The sequence below is a fragment of the Artemia sp. Qi Xiang Cuo genome, chromosome 12 (assembly GCF_049724085.1).
Source record: "Artemia sp. Qi Xiang Cuo chromosome 12, ASM4972408v1, whole genome shotgun sequence".
Lineage (NCBI taxonomy): Eukaryota > Metazoa > Arthropoda > Branchiopoda > Anostraca > Artemiidae > Artemia > Artemia sp. Qi Xiang Cuo.
The window spans coordinates 7,174,767-7,198,677 of NC_142805.1; the positions used below are offsets into that span (position 1 = coordinate 7,174,767).

The following is a 23,911-nucleotide window of genomic DNA, read 5'->3' on the forward strand; positions in this document are numbered from 1 at the left end:
TCTTTTGTCATTTAGTCTATAGTCAAGATGATAAATTAGATTAATTATGCCTGAGTCATCATACGCTATTATTGTGTCGTAATTTGGTATTTAATCTTTAGTCAAGATTATTACTTAGATTAATAAAATGGCTGAGTAATCAGATGCCTTTAATCTTTTAGTCATTTAGTATTTATTCAAGATGATTACTGAGATTAATTATTCCTTAGTCATGATGGTACTTAAATTTTTTTTAATTTAGGCTATATTATGTATAATAACTAAGATTAATTATACCTGATTCATGATACAACTTTAATCTTTTTTCATTTAGTCTCTCATAAATATTAAATATGATTATTTAGTTTAATAATGCCCGAGTAATAATATGCTTGTAATTTTCTGTCTTTGGGGCTTTAGTCTAGATGATTAATTAGATTAATAATGCCTGAGTAAACATATGATTTTAGTTTTTTTAATTGAGTCTTTAGTTAAAATAATTAATTAAATTAATAACGCTTGAGTCATCAGATGCCTTTAGTCTTTAGCTTTGTAGATTATGAGAAAGCGTTTGATTTAGCTGATAGAAGAGCTTTGGTGCAGGTCCTATCCTTGTACGCTATACCAGATTAGATTCGTTTGTGCTATGTACAAGAATGATATTGCTGCGGTTAAGGTAGGAAATGAGGTTAGTAAGTAGTTTCGTATTAAATCAGGAGTCAAGCAGGGTTACGTTCTGTCCCTATTTATATGGATCATTTCGATGAACTGTGTCCTAAGAAACGCAGAAACGCCATGGTAAAACATGGAATCAGATGGGAAAGTAAAAACTCTTCTACACTTATATTACGTTGTTTATTTAAGCGTCCTAATGAAAAAGTTTTTGAGGGTTTGAGGGTTTTTGAGAAGGGTTTGAGAAGACTAAAGTCACTAAGAATAGGAATAATTGAAGGTGAAGATGTTATTTTGGGTAACGAGAAGCTCGATCAAGAGGATACGTTTACTTACCTAGGTATTCGTAGTAGTAGTAGACCTAAAGATGGTGGATGCAACGAAAATATTAAAGTTAGGATAGCTAGGGTCCAGAGTATTTCTTCAGAGTTAAATAAGTTTGAAAGGAAAGGACGATAAGTCACATGAACCAAGATTAGAATATTGGAAACGAAAGGGGAAACTACGGCCATGTATGTTTCTGAAACTTGGGTGCTCCGAAAAACGGAGGATGATTCATTAGATGTTGTCACGAGGAATTGTATACGGACTGCTTTGGGTACCCGTCTGACTGACTGTATTTCAAACATTAATATGTACAAAAAATGCGGTTTTTATCCCGCTTTCTAGGGCTATAATCAGAGAAAGGGGGAGATGGTTAGGAAACGTTCTTTGGATTAAACATGACATATTGGCAAAGATCGTCCTTTTGGCCATCCATCTAGGGCCAAACAAAAGACAGGTTGTTCCTGATTTATGCGGAACATGTCTTGGGGAAGGATTTAAGGGGAATTGGAACTTCGTGGGAGGGTTCAAACAGGGAGGCTTTAAATAGATTGTGATGGAGGAGTAGCATGTTGGCCTCAGGTGGCTTGGTACTATAGTGAGCTGTTAGTAGTCGTAGGTTTTGCATTGTAGTAGAAGAACGAGATTCTACTCACGTTCAACCGTTCCTTGAGGTATAAGGGATGAAGAAGATTTCACGCCATCTGCTTGTGTGAAATATAGCAAGATAAGATAAGCATTAGAAGTACAAAATAAAATGTTCTTTGTCTAAAAAAGATGTAGTTTATATGCTTAAAATTGATCCCAGAAGTGATGAGCGAGATCTATGGACTAGTTCTTGTTAGCTTCCCAATTCCTCACCATAATAAGTAATTGTAAAAAATTGTAAATATAGTTTAAAGACTTTATTGGAAATGAATTTTAAAAGAAAATCTAATTTTTATTGAAGTACTTAGGACAGTGAAAATAAAATTTGATCGTTTGAATTGGCCAAGTCGAAACCTACACAGCCATGCATATTTAAGAATATTAGGAAAACTGGGAATCTAATTTCTGAATGAAAAGACCCTCATGCGATTCTTGGTAGCAGCGGATGTGCCAAATTTGAAATGAAGAAACGTGGGTGAAAAACCACCAAAAAAGTATCTGAAAACATATGGAGCCAAGCAGCTCAAGAAGGTATAGCTTTTATTGAAGGGGTAGTTTTCTTTGGGAAAAAACTACCTTGGGTTGTTAATGTTGGAATTTTTACGGGCAAGAAGTGTCGTAAAATTTAATAAATAGTTTTGCTTATTAGTTTAATTAATTAGTTAAACAATAATTAATTTTATATTTAATTATTTAATTAAATATTATTTAATTAATAAAGCTTATTTAATTAAGATTTTAATTAATTTTAATATTTAATTAATTTAATTAATATAAAATTTAATATTTTATTTAATTAATAATGTTAAATATTAATTTATCTACAATGAGTACAGTTTGCAGGTTTGTTTTTTCTTAATTATATTCCTGTCTACTTTAAAGTTAGAGGGATTATTGAATTGATTATTGAGTACTTGAGTGCCTGAGTAATCAAATGTTTATATAGTCACTTGAATACTAGTCAATAAGAGGGCATTAAGATTAAGAGGGCAATATAGAGGGCTATTAAGCAGATAATGAGATTCTAATTCATCTGCGTGATTGTAGTTAAATTGAATTTGTCTTTTTGATGACTTCGAGCCTAGTGCTTTAGTTTTTGTGTTTAGCCTGCTGTTATTTGAAATTTATTTTAGTATTCATGTATTTTGGGTATTTAAATTCGTGGATTAGTTTTTGGTATTATCGCCTTTAAAGTTTATACGACCACTTCCATAAAAACTTTATATGCCACTGGGGTAGAACTTACATTTCCTGCCCCCAGGTCCTGAGGGGTTATTTCAACCCTGAAGGCCTTATATATGATCTTTAGACTATTTTGAACAAAATGACTATCTCAAAATTTCTCTGGTGCATTTGGAGGAAAGAGGACGTGGGGGAGGGGGGGACTAGGTGCCTGACGATATTAACACCCCGGAACTTGAATTCGCGGGAGGGGGCGATGTGGCCCCTTGATTATTTCGCGTCCACCCCCTAGATTGTGGAAAATCTCTCTTTTGGGGGGCATTTTAATGAAAAATACTTTTGTGTATTTTTATTGTTAAAATTTTGGAAAAAAAACAGAATATTTGCTCCCTAAATTTCCAAAATTTATTTTGCCTCCCCCCCCCCCGCCCCTCTCCGACTATTTTTTTTTTTTTTTATTGACGCAAGTGCAGACAACTCATCTAGAACGAAGCTAACTTAGGCTTTTGTCTTACAAATCCGTCACGATTTCAGTTTCCTCCGGGTTCGCTGATCCTGGAGAGAGGATCTTGCAATAGGAATGGCTGAATCACAGTTTACAGGCGTTGCTTTGTCCATGTAGCGTTGTCACAATTGACAAGAACGCTGTGAAACTAATTTTTTTATTGGTCGAAATTTTTCTGCTTATTGTGCATTTATAATAAATTATGTTAGTCAATATTTAAAATCATTTTTTTTTGATTATTGCTCTCCAGTTTTGTCTGTTTTCAGGAAACTAGCGACCGGAATAAAATCTCACTTTCTATTTGCGACTCATTACCATGAACTCACACGTTTGGCAAAGAATATTAAAGCAATTAAGAATTACCATGTTACCGCTTTAAGTGATGGTGATTCCCTTATAATGCTGTATAAGGTCAATCCAGGCGTATGTGACCAGAGCTTTGGTATTCATGTTGCAGAAATAGCAAAGTTCCCCTGACGAATATTGGAGGTGAGAAATTAGATTAAGTAATACAACTACTTAAATTTTTTAATGAACAGATGTCCTTCAATTATAGAAAAAAAATACAAAATTACTGCTTTGCGAAAGTGCATAATAAACTCATTTATATAGTGAGATAGAAAAATGTTATAAGTGTAAATAGGAATAATACAAATATAAAAAATTTGGTATTATTTTGGAGAAAAAAAACTTACAAAATTACACTCTGTTACATCCCCGCTCCCCTTCAAAGTGTCATCCCATTAAATCTGAAGTAATGGCTATTATAAAGTGAATTTTTGCTTACTCTCAATGATTGAGTGAGGATACTGTTCCATAGTCTTTTAAATCTTACTAAGTCGTTGGATATGATATATATATATAACAACATCAGAATAATTGTACCGCCGTAGCAGCCTTCTATAGATGGATTTGCCTTGTAACTTGTCTTCTAACCGCAGACGTGAGCCTCTTCTTGATGTCATGACATCACCACTGGTTCATTACAACCACACTGGGGAAAACCACACTGGACAGATATGATTGATGTATGCTTTTCGAATGTATAACAACATCAGAATAATTGTACCAGCGGCATCGCCGCCGTAGCAGCCTTCTAGAGATGGATTTGCCTTGTTACTTGTCTTCTAACCGCAGACGTGAGCCTCTTCTTGATGTCATGACGTCACCACAGGTTCGTTACAACCACCCTGGGAAAAAATACAAATTCTTTCTTGAAGTCCTAACCTATTTAAATCGTTTTTGACTCTTTGTAATTTTCGCTGACGCAAGGATTCTGACTGTATCTTCATGTTCGTTTATCATTACTTTATCTTTTTTTTTCAATACACTTTAACTTAAACTCTCGGTTTGGTCAGATCATGTCAGATAGGATTTTTCTTTGTCACGTTTGATGGTATATGTTATTCATTTTTACGCTAGGTATCATAGTTAATCTCTTTATTTGCTCTACCTTCTCTAGGCATAATGAAAGTACTTAAAACGCCATTTGTAAATAGACTAATTACACTTGGTATTTTATACCTAACTATGTTCCTTTTGTAATGTCTGAGGTGTCATAGATATAAAAACGGTAGTTTTTCTCTAGGGGGTGGGGGTGATAAATTTATTCTCTTGAAATTTGCTCGTATATATGACGTTAATCATATGATTTTTCATGTCAATCATTTGTTTATTGTGTAATTTTGCCTGCATTATAGACAGTTAAAATTATGCAACCACTACAGAGACAAATATGATGTATGTATGCTTTTCGAATGTATTCATAAATATGACGTTACTTACATAAATGTTGTTTTCCAAAATTGAGGCTTTTAGAAAATTTTCTCAAACTTCTGACCTAAATAGATCTTCTTTTTTTTGCCCAGAAAATCCCAAGATACGAATTTTATCGAAAAAATATGGAGCCGTTTTTGAGAATAAATAAATACATAAATACACAATTATTTCTTGCCGAACTTTTTTTTGTTTTAATTGGTCAGGTGGTAGGACAAAAAATTCTTATTTTGACTCGGCTTGTATTTTTTGTCATTATGAAAGACATATTGCCGAACCTTTTTTTGTTTTAATTGTTCAGGTGGTGGGACAAAATTTCTTTTTTCTTCCAATGATTTATCTAGTCCAGGTTTTTGATTTTGAAGGTATGGTAGGCATTGATGACCTTATCCATGTCAAAATGCAAAACCTAATAATCATCGCTATCATTTTCAATTTGTTTGATTCGTTTTACCTCGGCTTGTCTTTCGTCATTATGAAATACATATGAAATGCACCGAACCTTTATTTTTGAACAAAGGTATGGTAAACATTGATGAGCTTATGCGTGTCAAAATCCCAAACCTAATCATCATCGCTATCATTTTCAATTTTGACACGTTTTGATTCTCACTGTCCAGGTTGATTTTCATTGACTCGCTCACATTTTTGGTGCCGCAAGTCTTCTTACCGCGTGTGTCGCATGTCTAAACGGGGTGTGTCTTTGCTCTTCATTTTCATTTTTGACATGCCTTCACTTTTCTTCTAACCGCGTGTGTCTTTGCTCTTCATTTTTATTTTTGACTCGCTCACTCGCTCGGTGTCGCATGTCTTCGTTCCGTGTGTGTCTTTGCTCTTCATTTCATTTTCGACACGCTCTAATTGTCGTTTCCGCAGATCTTCCAACCGCCCGTATCTTTGGTCTTCATTTTCATTTCTGACACGTTTTTGGATTTTAATTACTTAAGACGATTTAGCAATGGCTTTTGCTTTAGCTGCCCGTATTGGTGTTGTTGCAATTGATGGCCCAGGTTGTCGATTTTCACATCTTATCATGTTTCGCTGACGCAAGGATTCTGACTGTATTACTTCCAGGTGTTACTTCCAAAGAATCATCATTAATAGTAACAACAACTGCAAATTTTCGTATTTTGGGCCTTCCAACGGACATTTTACTATATAAATAATTGATGTATTGGAAACTCAACAATCTTATTTGTGCTCTGCATCGCATCATATTAGAAAATGCTTATATGATGTCATATGAAATGATAATACGAAGTAGTAACATAGTACATGACATCATTTGCAAAACCCAAAGTTATGACTCTTAACGAATTTTCTCAGACTCCTGACCTCTTCAGAGCGTTTTTTTATGCGAGAATATCCTAGTATACCAGTTTTCCCGAAAAAATATGGAGCCGTTTCCGAGAACATACATGCATACATACATATACACAATTAGTGCTCACTTATAAAGATATTATATGTATGTATGTGTGATGGTATAAGATGTAGGACAGTAAAACAAGTTATTTGATCGAATACCTGTGTACAAATAACAGTATTAGGCCTCTGGTTAACCATCCTTTAAGCTCTATCAGTGAAATCTTATCCCCTCTGGCTTCTTTGCCTTATAAGAAGTATAAGGATCCGTAATGGTCATGTCCAAGAGGCCCAAGAGCAGCCTATGACATCATAGGCTGAAAACGCGCTTTCATTGTCTCTTCAACTGATAACAACAATTTATTGCTGAGAAACTCGCCTATCTGAATCCCCTCTCTTCATCTTCGTGTCCTTCTGGCTCCGGGAAATGCTTTCTCAAGGTCCTTGTTGTCTCAAACACACGAGTATCTATTTTTTAAGCAGCAGATTAATTCAGTCGAAGGAAAATAATTGTTGAAGTACATCATATGGATTTTAAATGCAAGCGGAGTTGTTAATTTGACTTCCACTCTCACTCCCAATTTAAACTGTGCATGTCAGGCTACATCGTTTTTCTTCCCTTGACAAATCCGTAAACGTAGCCAAACATACAAGCAAGAAATTTTATATCCTCGCTTGAGCCGCTTCATACAGTATTCATACAGCCGCTTCATACAGTATGGCTTCATGCTGTATCTGCCCTTGAACAATATCCTACTCTGTCCAGCTGAAAGAGTCTCTGTTTCATTCCAAGCACCTAGGAACGTTTTGTTCAGCTTTTCAATCAATGCTCGAATCTTGAATAGTCTGTACTTACACCTTTCAGTTATTGCATGGTTCTCTTCTAGATGGTTAAATCGTTGGATTTGGTAGAATCTGAATCTGTCTCTAGTCATGCTTAAACAGATAGGTTGGATGTGCACATTGTCAGAGGTCTCCCAGTACATTTTCCTATCTGGGGGCCTATGAAATGACTCGATTATGTTGGCGGCTTAGAAACCCAATGGAGGGTAATTGATCCATCTTTTGCTGGGACCATGAGTTAGTTTGATCAACAGTTCGTTCGAGTAAATTCCTGTCCCACAACCAAACAAAGAAGTCAGTCAGTAAGATGTAATCATCAAAAAGGTTATTTTTGTTCCATTTTCTTCCCAAAAAAAAACTACTATAGTTTGGGCTACCATAATGGTTTTTCTTCCATTTGGGTACAAGCATATCGAAGGATGAATTTACTTTTCGGGCCAGTAGAAGAGATAGATGTAGATGTGATTGTAGGGATTGTGTAGGACAGTAGATGTGACTATTGAAGATCCAACAGCTCTTATGGTAAGCTTTGAGGGCCTTAAAACCAACTAAAATGGCCTATGGTATGGTTTGACTTCGACTGCCTCCGGATAACTTTGGACTAGGTGACTTTGTATCAGCTTCGGATTCTTCAAAACCGATTTCTGCTCTTTTAAGTAGAACCACCACTTCACTGTTGAGGCCGGACTGAGTCAAGACACCTAGATCGTCGGAGAAGTCGCAATCTGGCTCAAAGTCTCAGGGTTATAATCAGATGGCAATTTTTCTAGTAAAGCTGAAAAATATCATGGGGCTATCTTCTTCTTCATGTTCCAAAAAAAAAGAAATCCGTAACAAACATGAAGTGTGCGTTCTGAGTCTACTAGTCTTTCTTGTACACGCCAAGAAAGCCTGGTAATAATGTACGCAATAATAAAGATAATAAATAATATTATAAATAAATTCTAAGAAATGGACTTAATAAATAATATTAAGAAAATACAGAAATTTATTGGGAAATAACAATAAAAATATAAAGAAATAATAAATAAACTATATATAATAATAATACAGAGAAATATTAATATAATAGAAAAAGAATGCTATCCTAGCAAAGAACCCTCACGCGCAAGTGTTCTAATTCATAAAACCTTAGGGGGGAGGAGGAATGAATTTTTCAAAACCTAAGACAGGTAGTATTGTTGGTTTTTCTCGTTTTCAATTAATTGCCAACAAAGGTAATTTTCCAAGAAAAAACAAAAAAAAAAAGATATGTTTCTAAATCTAGGTGGGCTAACGAATATAGAGGGTTTTACCCCTGCCCCCTCATCCACTGCTCAAGCGTCTCGGAGTATATTAGTTAATTCTAAAAGATCGTATTGTGTCATTATTTTGTCAGAAGCTGGTCAAAACACAGTTCACTCTGCAAGTACTGTTATCGACTGACATTACATTAGGGTTCCAGAGAGAAACAGTCCTGTAATCCTGAATCTAAGAGGTGCGGCCCAGTTTCATACAACACGAACTATAATTCAATCTTTGTTAAATTAGGTAGGTAAATTGCGTTTACCTACCTATATTGGAACAGCCAAAGCGTCTAATTGCAAAATAAAATGTTATCATATATATATATATGACGCTTTGGCTGTTCTAATATAGGTAGGTAAACCCGATTTACCTATCTAATTTGACAATATAGACAACTCACCGCAGTACCAAGTCGCCTGATGCCAACACAGCTACGCACACTCTTCATCCATCCCAATCTATTAAAATCCTCCCTCTTTGCACCTTCCCAGGAAGTTTCCAGTTGCCTTAAATCTTCTTTTGTGAGATCCTCCCTCCACAACCACGGACGTCCTGCTTTCCCTTTAGCCCTAGATGGTTAGCTGAATAAGGCAATCTGTCATCCTTTATCCACAGAACGTGCCATCTCAACCCTTCTCTCATTATCCCCCTAGAATGTGGGATTGAACCACACTTTTCGTACAGCCTACTGTTTGAAATACGGTCAGTCAGTCGAGTACCCTCAACCATCCTTAGGCAATTTCTCTGAAAAGCATATAGCAAATCTTCCTTAATTTTTCTGAGTGCACCTGCTTTAGAACTGTATTTCACCACTGTCATCACTATAGCTTCCAACATTCAAATCTTGATTTGCTGACTTTTCTTCCTATTCTTCCAAACTTTTTTCAACTGTGAATAAACAGCCTGTGCCTTGACTATTCTATTGTTAACATCTTCAATGTTCCCACCGTCTTTAATAACAATACTACCAATGTAAGTGAAGATATCTCCCTGATCAATCAAATTATTTAGTATCAATTAGTATACTACCAATGTAAGTGAAGATATCCCCCTGATCAATCAAATTATTTAGTATCAATTAGTATACTACCAATGTAAGTGAAGATATCCCCCTGATCAATCAAATTAATTAGTATCAATTAGTATAATACCAATGTAAGTGAAGATATCACCCTGATCAATCAAATTAATTAGTATCAATTAGTATACTACCAATGTAAGTGAAGATATCCCCCTGATCAATCAAATTAATTAGTATCAATTAGTATACTACCAATGTAAGTGAAGATATCCCCCTGATCAATCAAATTAATTAGTATCAATTTAATCGTTTTAGTAAATTATAAAGCCAAGTCGAAAGTAACTTCAATTTTTATCAGACATTTCTTTGGCTTCTATTGGAGCAAGAATTATATCAGTTTACTGTGCACTCACCCCTATTGTGTATGACCTGTTTCCATTTTCTTGGCCGTTTATCAATTCCTTCCTTGTCAAATAAGGTTGATTTGTGCCTGGGTAAATTTTGACGGTATAAATATTACCTTTTAAAGATTTTCGTCCAGGTTGGAAAGCCATACTACCCTCACCTCATCTTTGAAGGTCGTATCTCCTGAAAATAATTTTACTAAGCTATTTCTAGCTGGCGTAAATACCCAATTAGTTCTTGACCATATATGTTGCTTGTTTTTTCAGCTGCCACCTTAGCTTCCTTGCAACAGGGTTGTCTGGCTCCTCTGGCATCTGAAATCAAGATATTACGTAGAAGTTTGCTTAACCGTAAGGTCACGTGACCATAGCGCTGTTGCCCTGTTGAAATTCGTGATGTATTGCGTCCTGAATATGCACTTTTTGACTGGCCACCATTTTTAGTCAAATTTTTCGGTAAAGTCAAGAAATGGCACTGAAATTACTCAAAAAAAACATTGTTCAATTTATTCGGTATACCAATAGAATAAAGAGTAAAGACATACTTTCTGGAAACTAGAAAAGTTGGAAGCTTGAAACAGCAATTTTTATTTCTCTGACACCATTCTGGAATAAGATACAATTGTTAATGTAAGAAAAAGAACATATTTTTAATGAAAATACTAAGATTCTTTAATTTGAAAAACCAATAGACAGTGAAGCTGAGTGGTCCATGTATTGTTTATCACTAATGCGATTTTTTGTGAGGCAAAACACTTCGCAGATAGCGTATGTAGCAAAGTCGTAAAAATGCCCAGACAGAAATACTTTACTACAGCCGCTGAAGCGCAAAAACTATTACAAAATATTTAACAGCATAGGAATAAGAATAGGCTGTATCTAGTTATAGAAGTCAATAAAAATCACTCAAAGTGTTATTAGTACTAGTTATTAATAATATTTGTTTTTTTTTCATTTTATTTATTCCTTTAATTATTTGATTCTTTTTTTATATAAAAATTTTTTTCTTTTAAATTTTTTATTATTTAAATTTATATGTTTACGGCTGTTTAATGTACATAGCTTAAATATTAGATTTTTTTGTTTTCACATTCTTAAAAATTTTTTTTTTTTTGTTATCTTCTATTTTTTAGTATTTAAGATGCTAATAAGTACACCTTTTTAAAATTTTTAAAAATACAAGAATAAAACCTTTGATTTTAAAATAAAACAGTTCGTGGTAACGAAATGTAAGTAAGGAGTGACTCGGCTCAATAGTAACCGAAACTATAAAAAACGGACTTTTATTATCAATAGATACATCAAAAGAATGAGCTGGTAATGCTGATTTCAAATATATAGGATTCATCAAGTTTAATCTGGCCGATCAAAGGTTACCAGGCTGCTAAAATTTGCCTAATTTTTGAAATGGGGGAAACATTCCCTAAAATTCAAGGAATCTTAATGAAAATCACGCCATCGTGTTCAACGTACATGAGAACTATATTGTAGAAGTTTGAAGATCCTATCTGCAAAAATATGGAATTTTGCAATTTTTGCCAGAAGACAGATCATGGATGTGTATTTATTTGTTTTTAGTTGTTGGTTTGTTTTTGTTTTTTCAGGGGTGACTGTATTAAAATAATGGTCCTAGAAGATAGGTAGAGGTTGCATTCTAGCGGAAACTAAACGTTTCGTGTCCATTTTAAGTGACCAACAAGACTGGGGGCAAGTGGGCCCCCTCCCACGCCCATTTTTTCCAAAATTATAATCAAAATTATAATCTCCCCACAGTATGTGGGAGAGGCCTGTAATTTAGGAAATTTCCCACTGGGTACGTAGCGGGGCCTAGTACGTGTGTTTGGGAAGTATTCAGTCATTTTTGGGGGGAGGGGTCCTGCTTGGGGTGACGTTCTATAAGAAGAATCTTCCTTTGGGAAGGAAACTTCTGGGAGATGAATTTTCCAGGGGACCGGGTGCACTGGGGAGGGGGATTGTACAGAATTACTGTAAGAAATTCTTTTTAATTCTTACATTCTCTTTGCCAAATTTTTCATGTCGAGATGTTCCGGGGGCTATTTTCCACGTGTTTTGATTTCCGGGACATAACTTCCACGGAAGGGGGCATTTCTGGAGTGATTGAGAAACCAATTAGAGATTAAAGTCTTATTCAAAAGAAAGAATGTTAAGGAAAATTGCTCAGGCTGAATCATACGCTAGCAATTTTACAGGGACGGAGGATTCTCAGTTATCATGGAACTGTCTGGAGGGACTTTAACGAGGGGGTGTACTTTACGTTGGGTAAAATTTAAACGGAGGATTTTTCTGTGAGGGGGAGGGGTATATTTCATAGAGGGTGAGCCAGATTTACCGTCATTATTTGAAAAATGAACAGAAAAATATTCCGTATACGAAGAGTTGCTCCCTCCTAAATACCTTGCTCTTTACGCTAAAGTTTGACTCTTTGTCCCAAGTTTTTAACATTGGCTACTGAAACACGGGGGCCGGTTAAGTAGACTAAGAAGCTTTTATAAAAGTACTAACAGCTTTAGCGTAAAGAGTAAGGTATTGAGGAAGGGGCAACCGTTCATATACGGAATAAATCTGCCAAAATTAATATGCAAATTTTGTTTTTTAACTTTTCATGTACGGTGAGCCAAATTTTAACCTGCATTGTTTGAAAAACGTTCAGAAATTAAATAAAAAAAAAGTTTTTTTTTAACTGAAAGTAAGGATCGACATTACAACTTGAAACGAAAGGAAATTATTCCGTAAAGTATATGAAAGGGGTCGTCCCCAACTCAGCGCCTCGCTCTTTACGCTAAAGTTTGACTCATTGTCACAACTCTACTTTTTAAAACAATAAAAACTTAAGCGTAAAGAGTGAGGTGTTGAAGAGGGGATAGCCTCTTTGGTATACGGAATCATTTCTCTTCGTTTTAAGTTTTGATATCGCTCCTTACTTTAAGCTTTAAAAAAAACTTTTTTTTTTTTATTTAATCATACTAAATAGTTAAGGCATAATTTTTGAAATTAGAAAATATGGAAGCTTGAAACAACAGTTATTTCAATCTCTAACTAGAATCTGTCAAAATATAAGAATGCGTAGTATTAGGATATAACTGGTGGGCAGACGTGGTGCTGACACAAGCTTCTCTGAACTATTTCTTGCCATTTTAGTTTTCCACTTCTGAAATACAAGTGTGTCATTAAAATCAATAACAACCCAATTTCATTCATAAAGCTTGGCTTTTTATCGACAGATGTGACTATGATCTGATGACTATGGTGTGGCTCGGGCATCAGAAAAACAGTGAAAAAAATATGTGACATGCATCAGGGGGGGGGGCTGTTTGCTCTCAAATCTCTTTGAGTATTGAAAAGGGCACTTTTAAGTCAAATAATCCCCATCTGATGATTATACGACCACCCATTCTATAAAAACCTTATATGCCCTCATAAATCAACTTACAACCCTATCCCCAGGGCGCTGGGGGGCTGTTTCATAACTAAAGAACTATATTAAACCAAAATGAACAAAAATAGAATCAAATAATCTACCAGGCATACAACTACCACAAGTCAGTATCAATAAATAAATGAAACCCAAAACAAACAGAATTTAAAATAAATAAAACAGTTAACGAGTAGAAATTAAAATGAGTAGGGTTCAAAACCTATTTTTTCTAAAAGCCAGGACATAATTTGTAATATACTGAAAAAAAATCAAATGAATTTACTGAGGAAAATTTGCATTGGTTTAGTACATATGCTGATATTTATTCCTTAAAATCTTAATTAATTTTTGATTTCTTAAAGTTATAAAAGTGAAAAGATTTAAAAGAATTTTTTTCAGTAAATTGCTAATTATGTTGTCTATTTTAAAAAACACAGTGTTTTTTAACACTACTCATGATAATTTCTGCTCGTTTTGAGTTTGACTCTTTTATTTATTTTAATTTCTGTTTGTTTTTGGTTTTATTTATTTATTGATACTGATTTATGGTAGTTGTATGCTTGGTAGATTATTTGATACTATTTTTATTTATTTTCGGTTTAATATAGTTCTTTACTTTTCTTTGAAAAAATTATTTTGTGAAAATCGTTTTTTTAATTAATTTATGTTCGTCTTATATTTACATTGTATTTTTCAGGGATAAGAAAGTACTATTTTTAATCTTTACGGTTTTCCTTGAAGAATTTATAGTTTGGCCTGCTATTTATATGCTGGAGAAACTTTTTCATCAATTTTTAACTACATAAACTCTTTTGAAAATCATGACACAAGTAGTAGTGTGTAATTTAGTCAGACACACCCTCTAGTTGACCTGATGAATGAAGGTTAATACCATTCCCAAAGAATTATATTTATACTCTTTCACAGCCTGGATACACTTACGTTCTTTTGATTTAGTAAAATTCTAGGAGCTATTTTCGAAGTAACACCTTTAAATTAGGTGTTGTTAGGTGTTTGTTCATTTTAAGAGCAGAAATAGTAATAGAAGTAGCCCCGAACATTTGAACTTAATACCTTTAATCGTTCTTTGTATGTTTGTGATATGTATTATTGGCAACCAGCATACAAACAGTGTGTTTTTATTTAATTTTAAATCTAAATTTATTTTTTAATCATAATTGGAAAATTACATAACTGTGGTTGACCTACTCAATAACCCTAAAGATATAGTCACTAGACTATTCAGCTATGCTGAACAAAATGGCTGTCTGAAATTTTTGATTGGAAGTGTCTGGAAAATTGTAAGCTAAAGACGAAGACTGATTGCCTTCCAATCACTTTTGACTCTTGAGAGGACACTAGAACTTTTAATTTTCAATAAAGTTAGCTCCTTTAAGATATCAATGATATTATTAGCTATGATAGAGCATCACTGCCTATATCCTTATATGCCCTATAGTTCTTATATGCCTTTTTAATACCTGCATGCATATAGGTTTTTCCTTTAATTAAAACACCTCCTGAAAGATACGTAAAAGTTTCAACCTGGTGCCATTACTATCGTTAGTTGCAGTAAACGTAGCAGCAGCATTAAACGAATACGCACAGTGTCTTATTGCTAGCTCAAAATTCACCACCTATGAGGGTATGAAGGGGAAACTTTTAGAGAAAATTTCTGTTGTGCGGATGACAACCTGCCATCTGTATGCAGGTTGTCAAAAGGGCATATCAGCAATATCTTAGGAACAGTTTCGTATGTAGAATTAAAACTTATAACACTTGTTGTGGGGGATGTTGAACTAACCAAAAGACAATATTGGCATCATAATACTAATGCTTCTACTCCTACAACTACTACTGCTACTACTACTGCTACTATAACTAAGACTATTAGTATTAAATGTACTGCTACTGCTACATTTACTGGTGCTACTACTACAACTAATAAACCTAAGTGTATTAAGGCAAAAATTTTTGGGTAATGTTGTAACTGTATTGAAATAAATCGAAACACACTATGCCCATAGAGGTTGTCAAAAGGACGTATCAGCAATGCTTCAGGACCGGTTGATGGTATTAAGTTAAAAATTTCATCGTGTGTTGAAGGGGATGTTGGAAAAAAAAGTGTTATTTGCATACTGCTACTAATAATAATAAAACTACTGCTACCCATAATTACTGAACCTTTCGAAAATGCTTAAAAAATTGAAGAATCAAAACGTTGTTTTGGATTTTTATTCTGGGAAATGCGGGGCGTGGGGGGGGGAGGTTCCTCTCAAATCACGTGGACTGTTGAAAAGTGCACAATAGATTCCAATTTAAACTCAATTGAGACTCATCTGAATTTAATACGATCACCCATTCCATAAAAACCTTTTATGCCCCCAAGGCATAACTTAAAGCCCGTGCTCCAAGGCTCTGGGGGGTATGACTGCGCTCTGATCATTGTGCCTCTTAAAAGGGCACAGGAATTTATGATTACCAATCCAATGAGTCCCTTCCAAAGCACATACGACCACCCTTATTATACGAACCTGATATGCCCCACGCGCATAACTGACAACCCTTTTCCCGCGAGCTGGAGGGGGGGTGTCGTCCTCCCCCGAATCATGACCAAAACCTTCACAGTCTAAGAATAAATTTTTTAACGCACCATGTTGATAGTCGTGGCTAAGTCACCCGCGGCGCGGGGCCCGGGAGAGGGGGGCTTTTTGCTCTCAAATCTATGTGAGTCTTGAAAAGTGCACTTGTAAGTCAAATAATCACCATCTCATGATTATACGACCACCCATTCCATAAAAACCTTATATGACCTCATAAAACAACTTACAACACTATCCCCAGGGCGCTAGGGCGTTGTGTCATAACTAATGACATTATTATATGTTCTTTGGACTATTTTGAAAAAAATCGCTTACTAATAATTTCAATCAGATGCGTTTGTTGAAAGGATGGGTTGTAGGGGAGGGGGGCGCTAAATGCCCTCCATCACTTTTGACATGAGCCTCTTCTAAAGTTAAACAACCATCCTTTCCATAAAAACTTTAAATGCTCTCTGGTCACAAGTTACAACCCTTACCCCTAGTCTTTTGGGTTTTTTCAACCCAAAAAGCATTTTTAAATGATATTTATAATATTTTTAATATACGTGCACGATAAATATTTATTTTAGAATCTTTTTGGGACAATACGACGTTTGAGGATGGGAGGGGAGAGGGGAGGGGGGTAGCTGCCCTCCGATCAATTTGACTCTTAAAAAGAGCACTACAGCGTCTGATTATTACTCCAACGAGGTCCCTCCGAAGTATATATGGCCACGCTTTCTATAAAAACCTTCTATTCCCCCAGGACATAACTTACAACCCTAGCCGTGGGGGCAGGGGGGATTTGTTATCCTTAATGACATAATATCCGGACCTTTCAAATACCTTTAAAAAAATGTTTATCTCAAAATTTTTATTGGAAGTTTTTGGGTAAATGATGGGTGGGTGGGGGGTCATTTAACCTCTGATCACTTTCGAAAAATAAAAAAGTCACTAGTCCTCTCAACTTCCAATAGAATGAGCCCTTTTTGAAGCTTCTACGAGAACACTATAAAAATTTTATATGCCCCAAGGGCATAAGTTATAGCCCTTGTCCTGAAGGCTATGAAGGGGAGGTGTCATTCTCAAATACATATTTTATAGACCTTTCAACTACGCTGAAAAAACTGGCCATATCAACATGTTGATCGGAAGTGTGTGAGGACATGATAGGCTGGGGGGGCTGATTAGCCCTCCGAGTACTTTTGACAATTTCAAAGGGCCATTTCCCTCCCAATTTACAATCCAATGAGTCCGTTTTAAGTTTTTAAGACAACGCTTTCTATATAAACCTTATATGCCCCCAGAGCATAGCTTACAACCCGTGACCTGAGGGCGGTGGGGTTTTTGTTATCCTCAAAGACATTTCTGTACCTTTCAACTACGGTGAACAAAATGGCTATCTCAAAATTTTAATTGGATGTGTTTGGGAAAATGGTGGGCGTGGGAGGGGTGTTAGTTGCCCTCCGATTACTTTCGACTAATTGAAAGGGCATTAGCCCTTTCAATTCCCAATTGAATGAGCCCTTTTTGAAGTTTCTACGACAACGCTTTCTATAAAGAAAACCTTATATGCCCCCAGGGCATAGCTTACAACCCTTGTCCTGACGGGTGTGGGGGGTTGTCATCCTCAAAGACATAATCTATAAAAATATCAACTACAATGAACAAACTCTCTATCTAAAAATTTGCTTTAGCTGTGTGTGGGGACATGGTGGACGTATGAGGGTGGTTCGTTGCCCTCAAATCACTTTTTACTATTAAAAAGGGCACTAGCCCTTTCAATTCCCAAAAAAAAGAGACTATTTTGAAGTTTCATGACAACGCTGTATATAAAAAACCTTATGTGCCCCAAGTTCATTACTTACCCCCCGTGCAGTAGGGGGTGTGGGACTGTGTCAGCATTAACGACATACTCTCAACACATTTAAACTAAAGTTAAAAAAATGACTGTCCAAAATAATGTTTTAGATGTGTTTGGTGACATTATAGGCGTGAGGGGGGGGGTAGTTGGCCCCCAATCACTTTTGACTATTAAAAAGGGCACTAGTCCTTTCAATTTCCAATCGAATGAGCCCTTTTTGAAGTTTCTACGACAACGCTTTCTATAAAAAAAAAACTTTATATGCCCCCAGGGCATAGCTTACAACCCTTGCACTGTGGGGTGTGGGGGGTTGTCATCCTCAAATACATAATTTCTAAAACTTTCAATTACAATGAACAAAATGGCATATCTAAAGAAGGTTGTTGATCCTCAAATACATAATTTCTAAAACTTTCAATTACAGTGAACAAAATAGCTATCTAAAAATTTTGATTAGATGTGTTTGGGGAAATTCTTGGCGCGAGTGGGGGGTTAGATGCCCGCCAATTACTTTCGACTATTAAAAAGGGAACTATCCATTTCAAGTAAAAATAAAAAGAGAGATTTTTTAAGGTTCTTGACAACGCTGTATATAAACACCTTCTATGACCCACGGGCATAACTTACAAACCTTGCCCGAGGGGATGTGGGCAGTTGTCATCCTTAAAGTCTTAATCTCTAAAACTTTCAACTACTTTGAAAAAAATGGCTGTCCAACATTTTTGATTAGAGGTGTTTGGGGACATGAGGGGCGTGAGGGGGGGGGGTTAGTTGCCCCCCAATCACTTTTTAAAAATAAAAAGGGCAAAAGGCCTTTAAAAGTCAAATAGAATGATAACTTTTTTAAGTTTATATGAACCCACTGTATATAAAAAAAAACTTATAAAACCCCAGGGCATAACTAACACGCCGTGCCCCGAGGGCGGTGGGGGGAAGTGTCATCCTAAAAGACATAATGTCCTGCCCTTTCAACTACTTTTAACCGAATGCATGTCTCAAAATTTTTTTTGGAGGGGTTTGGGGAAATGGTGGGCGTGAGAGGGGGGGTTAGATGCCCTCCGATCACTTTCGACTATTAAAAACGGCACAAACCCTTACAATCGAATGAACCCTTTTTGAAGTTTCTACGACAATGCTTTCTATAAAAACCTTATATGCCGTGAGGGCGGGGGTGGGAGCGTCATCCTCACAGACAAAATTTCCGGACCTTTCAACTACACTGACCAAAATGCCTTCCAAAAAATTTGATTAGATGTGTTTGGGGAAATGGTGGGCGTGGAAGTGTTGTTAGTTGCCCATAATTCGCTTTTGACTATTAAAAGGGCCCTAGCCCTACCAATTTCCAATCTAATGAGCCCTTTTCGAAGTTTATACGACAAACCCTTTTATACAAAGTGAAAAAAATAACATTGTTCCAACATCGTTATTTACTTATGCATCTCTATTGCGCTGCATATTATATCTTGAAAATTATTTATAATTTTATTAAAGAAGTCCCAAATCTATAGAAGTTTAAATAATGTGGCACGAAAACAAGTTACAATCAGTAAGAAAAAATCTAAGTATAAGCAATATTAAATGTTTCTGTTGAACGGATGACAACCTACCATCCGTGTATAGGTTGTCAAAAGGGTATATCAGCAATCGCTTAGGAACAGTTTCGTGTGTGAAATTAAAACTTACAACGCTTATTAGGTTGTGGGTTCTGGGGGATGTTGAACTAACCAAAAGACAATGTTTGCATCATAACACTAATACTTCTACTCCTACTATTACTGCTACTACTACTACTGATACTAAAACTAAGACTATTAGCATTAAATGTACTCCCACTGCTACTACTACATTTACGGGTGCTACTGCTACAACTAATAAACCTAAGTGTATTAAGGCAAAAATTTTGGAAATATTGTAACTGTATTGAAATAAATCGAAATACACTATGCCCATACAGGTTGTCAAGAGGACGTATCAGCAATGCTTCAGGACTGGTTGATGGTATTAAGTCAAAAATGTCGTCTTGTGTTAAAGGGGATGTTGAAAAAAAGTGCTATTTGCATACTGCTACTAATACTACTATATCTATTGCTACGCATAATTACTGAACCTTTCAACAAGGCTGAAAAATTGATGTCTCAGAAATTTTTTGGATATTTACTATGGGATATAATGGGGGGGGGGGTCTCTCAAATCCCTTTGACTCATAAAAAGGGTAATATATATTCAAATTTAATATAAAATTAGATCTAACTGAATTTAAAACTACCACCCATTCAAAACAAAATGTATATTCCCCTTGGGTATAACTTAAAGCCCGAGCCCCAGGGCTCTGGTGGGTTTTGCCAACCCTGGAAGCATTATGTAAGTTCTTTGGACTATTTTAAAAAAAAATTGACCTCGGGGGTGCTGCTTGACCTCCATCACTATTGACTATTAAATGGGAATAAGAACGTCCACTTTCACATTACATAAGCCCCAGCTGAGGTTTTTACGACCACCCATACCATAAAACACTTATATGCTCTCTAAACCAACCTACCCCTCTCGCCCCCGGGCTCTGGGGGGTTGTGTCATCCCTAAAGTAATTATTATATGTTCTTTTTACTATTGAAAAAAACGCTCTCTCACAATTTCAATCAGATGCGTTTGGTGAAAGGATGGGTTGTAGGGGAGGAAGGGGCTAAATGCCCTCCATCACTTTTGACGCTTAAAAAGGAACTAGATTTTACAATTTTTAACCAAATGAGCCTCTTCTAAAGTTGAACAACCATCCTATTTATAAAAAAATTAAATACCCCATGGTAATAACTTACAACCCTTCCTCATAATCTATGGGGTTTTTTTTTCAACATCAAAAGCCTTGTTATATGATATTTAGACTATTTTGAATAGAATGGATATCTGAAAATTTCTATTAGATGCATTTCGCGACAATACGACGTGTGTGTGTGGGGGGGGGGTAGCTGCCCTTAGAAAACTTTGAATCTTAAAAAGAGCACCAGAGCGTCTGATTACTACTCCAATGAGGTCCCACCGAAGTTTATATGACCACGCCTTCAAAAAAACCTTCCAGTCCCCCAGAGCATCCATTACACCCCGGGCCCTGAGGGCTGGGGTGATTTATTATCCTCAAAGATATAATTTACGGACCTTTCAAATACCTTGAACAAAATTATTATCTCACAGTTTTGATTGTACGTGGGGGGGGACATGAGGGGGCGAGGGGGGTCATGAAACATCTGATAAATATAGACTCATAAAAAGGACCTACTCCTCTCAACTTCCAATAGAATGAGACATTCTTGGAGCTTTTACGAAAAAACTTTATATAAAAAAAAGCCTTATATGTCCCACGTGAATGAAGGACTCCCCGTGACCTGAGGGGCGGGTGGGGGGGGGGTATCATCCACAAAGACATAATTTACAGACCTTTCAACTACTTTGAACAAAATGGCCGTATCAAAATGTTGATTGAAAGTGTTTGGGGAAATGAGGGGGTGTGATCCCTCTCAGGGTCCAATCCAATGCGTCTTTGTGACGATCATCAGCCACCTCTGTCGATATCCCCCTCAGCGGCCCCCCCCGCAGACCGTAATCCCCGGTCCCTGCGGGCTTTGGGGGGGGAGGGGTGTGTTTTCATCTTAAAAGACATATGGTCCTGACCTGTCATCTACTTTGAACAAAATGGCTATCTCAAAATTTTAATTGGATGTGTTTGGGAAAATGATGGCCTGGGAGGGGTGTTAGTTGCCCTCCGATTACTTTTGACTATTAAAAAGGACACTAGCTCTTTCAAGTCCCAATTGAATGATCATTTTTTGAAGTTTATACGACAACGCTTTCCATAAAAACCTTATCGACCCCTAGGTCATAACTTAGAACCCTTTCTCTGAGGGTTGTGGGGGGTTGTCATCCTCCAAGACATAATTTCTAAAACTTTTAACTACGTTGAACAAAATGGCTCTTTAAAAATTTTTATTACATGTGTGTGGGGACAGAGTAGGTGTGAGAGGAAGGTTAGTTATCCTCCAATCAATTTTGACTATTAAAAAGGGTACTGGCCCTTTCTATTTCAAATCGAATTAGCACTTTTTAAAGTTTATACGACTACAATTTTTAAAAAAAAGAACTTATATGCCCCCAGGGCATAACTTACAATCCTTGCCCTGAGGGATTAGGGGGGAGTATCATCATCAAATACATAAATTCCGGACCTTTCAACTACGTTTAACAGAGTGCCTATCCCACAATTTAGAGTTGGTGTGTGGAGGGGCCTGGTGGGCGTGAGAGGGGTGTTAGTTGCCCTCCGATTACTTTCGAATAATACACAGGGCCTTAGCCCTTTCAAGTCACTATTGAATTAGCACATTATGAAGTTTGTACGACATCGCTTTCTATAAAAACCTTATATGCCCCCAGGGCATAACTGAAACCCCTTGCCCTGAGGACTATCGCGGGGGGTCGTCCTAATAGACATAATTTCGCAAAAATTCAACTACCTTGAACAAAATGGCTATCTAGACACTTAGAGTAGAGGGGTGTGGGGACATGGTGAGCCTGAGAGGGGGGTTAGTTGCCCTCGAATAACTTTCGACTATTGAAAGGGCACTAGACCTTTCAATTCCCAATCAACTGAGTCCTTTTTGAAGTTTCTATGACATCACCTTATCTAAAAAAAAAACCTTAACTTCCCCCAGGGCCAAACTAACAATACTTGCGCGGAGAGCGGTGGGTGGCGTGTCATCCTCACAGACATAATTAACGGACCTTTCAACTCCGGTGAACATAATGCCCAGCTCAAACTTTTTAGTGGATGTGTTTAGGAAATGGTGTGCGTGAGAGAGGGGTTAGTTGCCCTCCAATCCCTGTAGGCTATTAGAAAGGGCACTATCTTTTCAATTTCAAATCGAATGAGCCCTTTTTGAAGTTTCTATGAGAACACTTTATATAAGAACATCATATGACTCCTGGGTCTAACTTATAAAGCGGTCCCTGGGGGCTCTGGGGGGAGTGTCCTGCTTAAAGACCTAAGGTCAGGACTTTTCAACTACATTGAACAAAATTGCTAACTAAATATTTTGAGTGAATGTGATTGGCTAAATGGTGGGCGTGGCAGTGTTGTTAGTTGCACTCCACTCAGTTTTGACTATTAAAAAAGTCACGAGCCATTTCGATTTCCAATCGAATGAGCCCTTTTCGAAGTTTCTATGACAACTCCTTCAATACGAAGTGCCCTGGTATAAAGAAAAAAAAAAAAGAATACATTTTGCCAACATTGTCCTTTACTGAGGCAGTTCTATTGCGCTACCTATGATATTTGAAAATTATTTATAATTTTATTAAAGTAGTCTCAACTATATAGAAGTTTAAATCATGTGGGCACGAAAACAAGTTACAATCAATAAGAAAAAATCTAACTATGAGCAATTTTTAATTTCATGAGTTTTGAATTTGAATTAATAGGTTGGTAGAATTTTTGTAAAGAGGTTACACACCCTGTCAGTGCTGAAGTCAAAGTGGTAGGACTAGATCTGCAATTGGGGGTATTTGTTATTCTTTATAAATAATTTGATATTTACAGGCTGCCAAGGAAAAGGTTACGGAATACGAGGCTCTCTCTGGTTCTTCTAAAGGAGATGAGATAAATAAAATATCTGAATATTTGAATGCTCGTGTGAAGAAAGAAGATGGAGATAAAGCACTTACATTTGCCGCTAGAGAGCTGAAACGGCTTCGTACAACTTTATAATATTATCCAATGAAACATTCACGCATTCTAGAAGTCAGTTTGTAGGAACGATTTGTTAGAAAATTTTTCAATGGGTGTGTGATTGGAAATGGTACATATTATTGTTATTGCTACGTATAATATTTCGGACTTGGACCCCTCTCATTCTCCTTATAAGTGATTTAATGTCTTGGATCATGTTATTAAGTTTCTTAAATAAGCTAGTCTTTATCACTGTTGTTTAAATTAAATTTATCTGATATAGCGCCAACACTCAAGTTCTTCATCTCAGTAG

The 23,911-nt window shown here is 36.2% G+C and overlaps 1 long non-coding RNA gene across 1 annotated transcript; it reads left to right on the top strand.

Annotated features, from left to right (window-relative positions):
- Positions 1 to 3,572: 3,572 nt before the first annotated feature.
- Positions 3,573 to 23,666, top strand: LOC148945722 (uncharacterized). The gene is made up of 2 exons (XR_016142647.1): positions 3,573 to 3,799; positions 23,470 to 23,666. It is a non-coding gene; the product is annotated as an uncharacterized LOC148945722 (long non-coding RNA).
- The last annotated feature ends 245 nt before the right edge of the window (positions 23,667 to 23,911 follow it).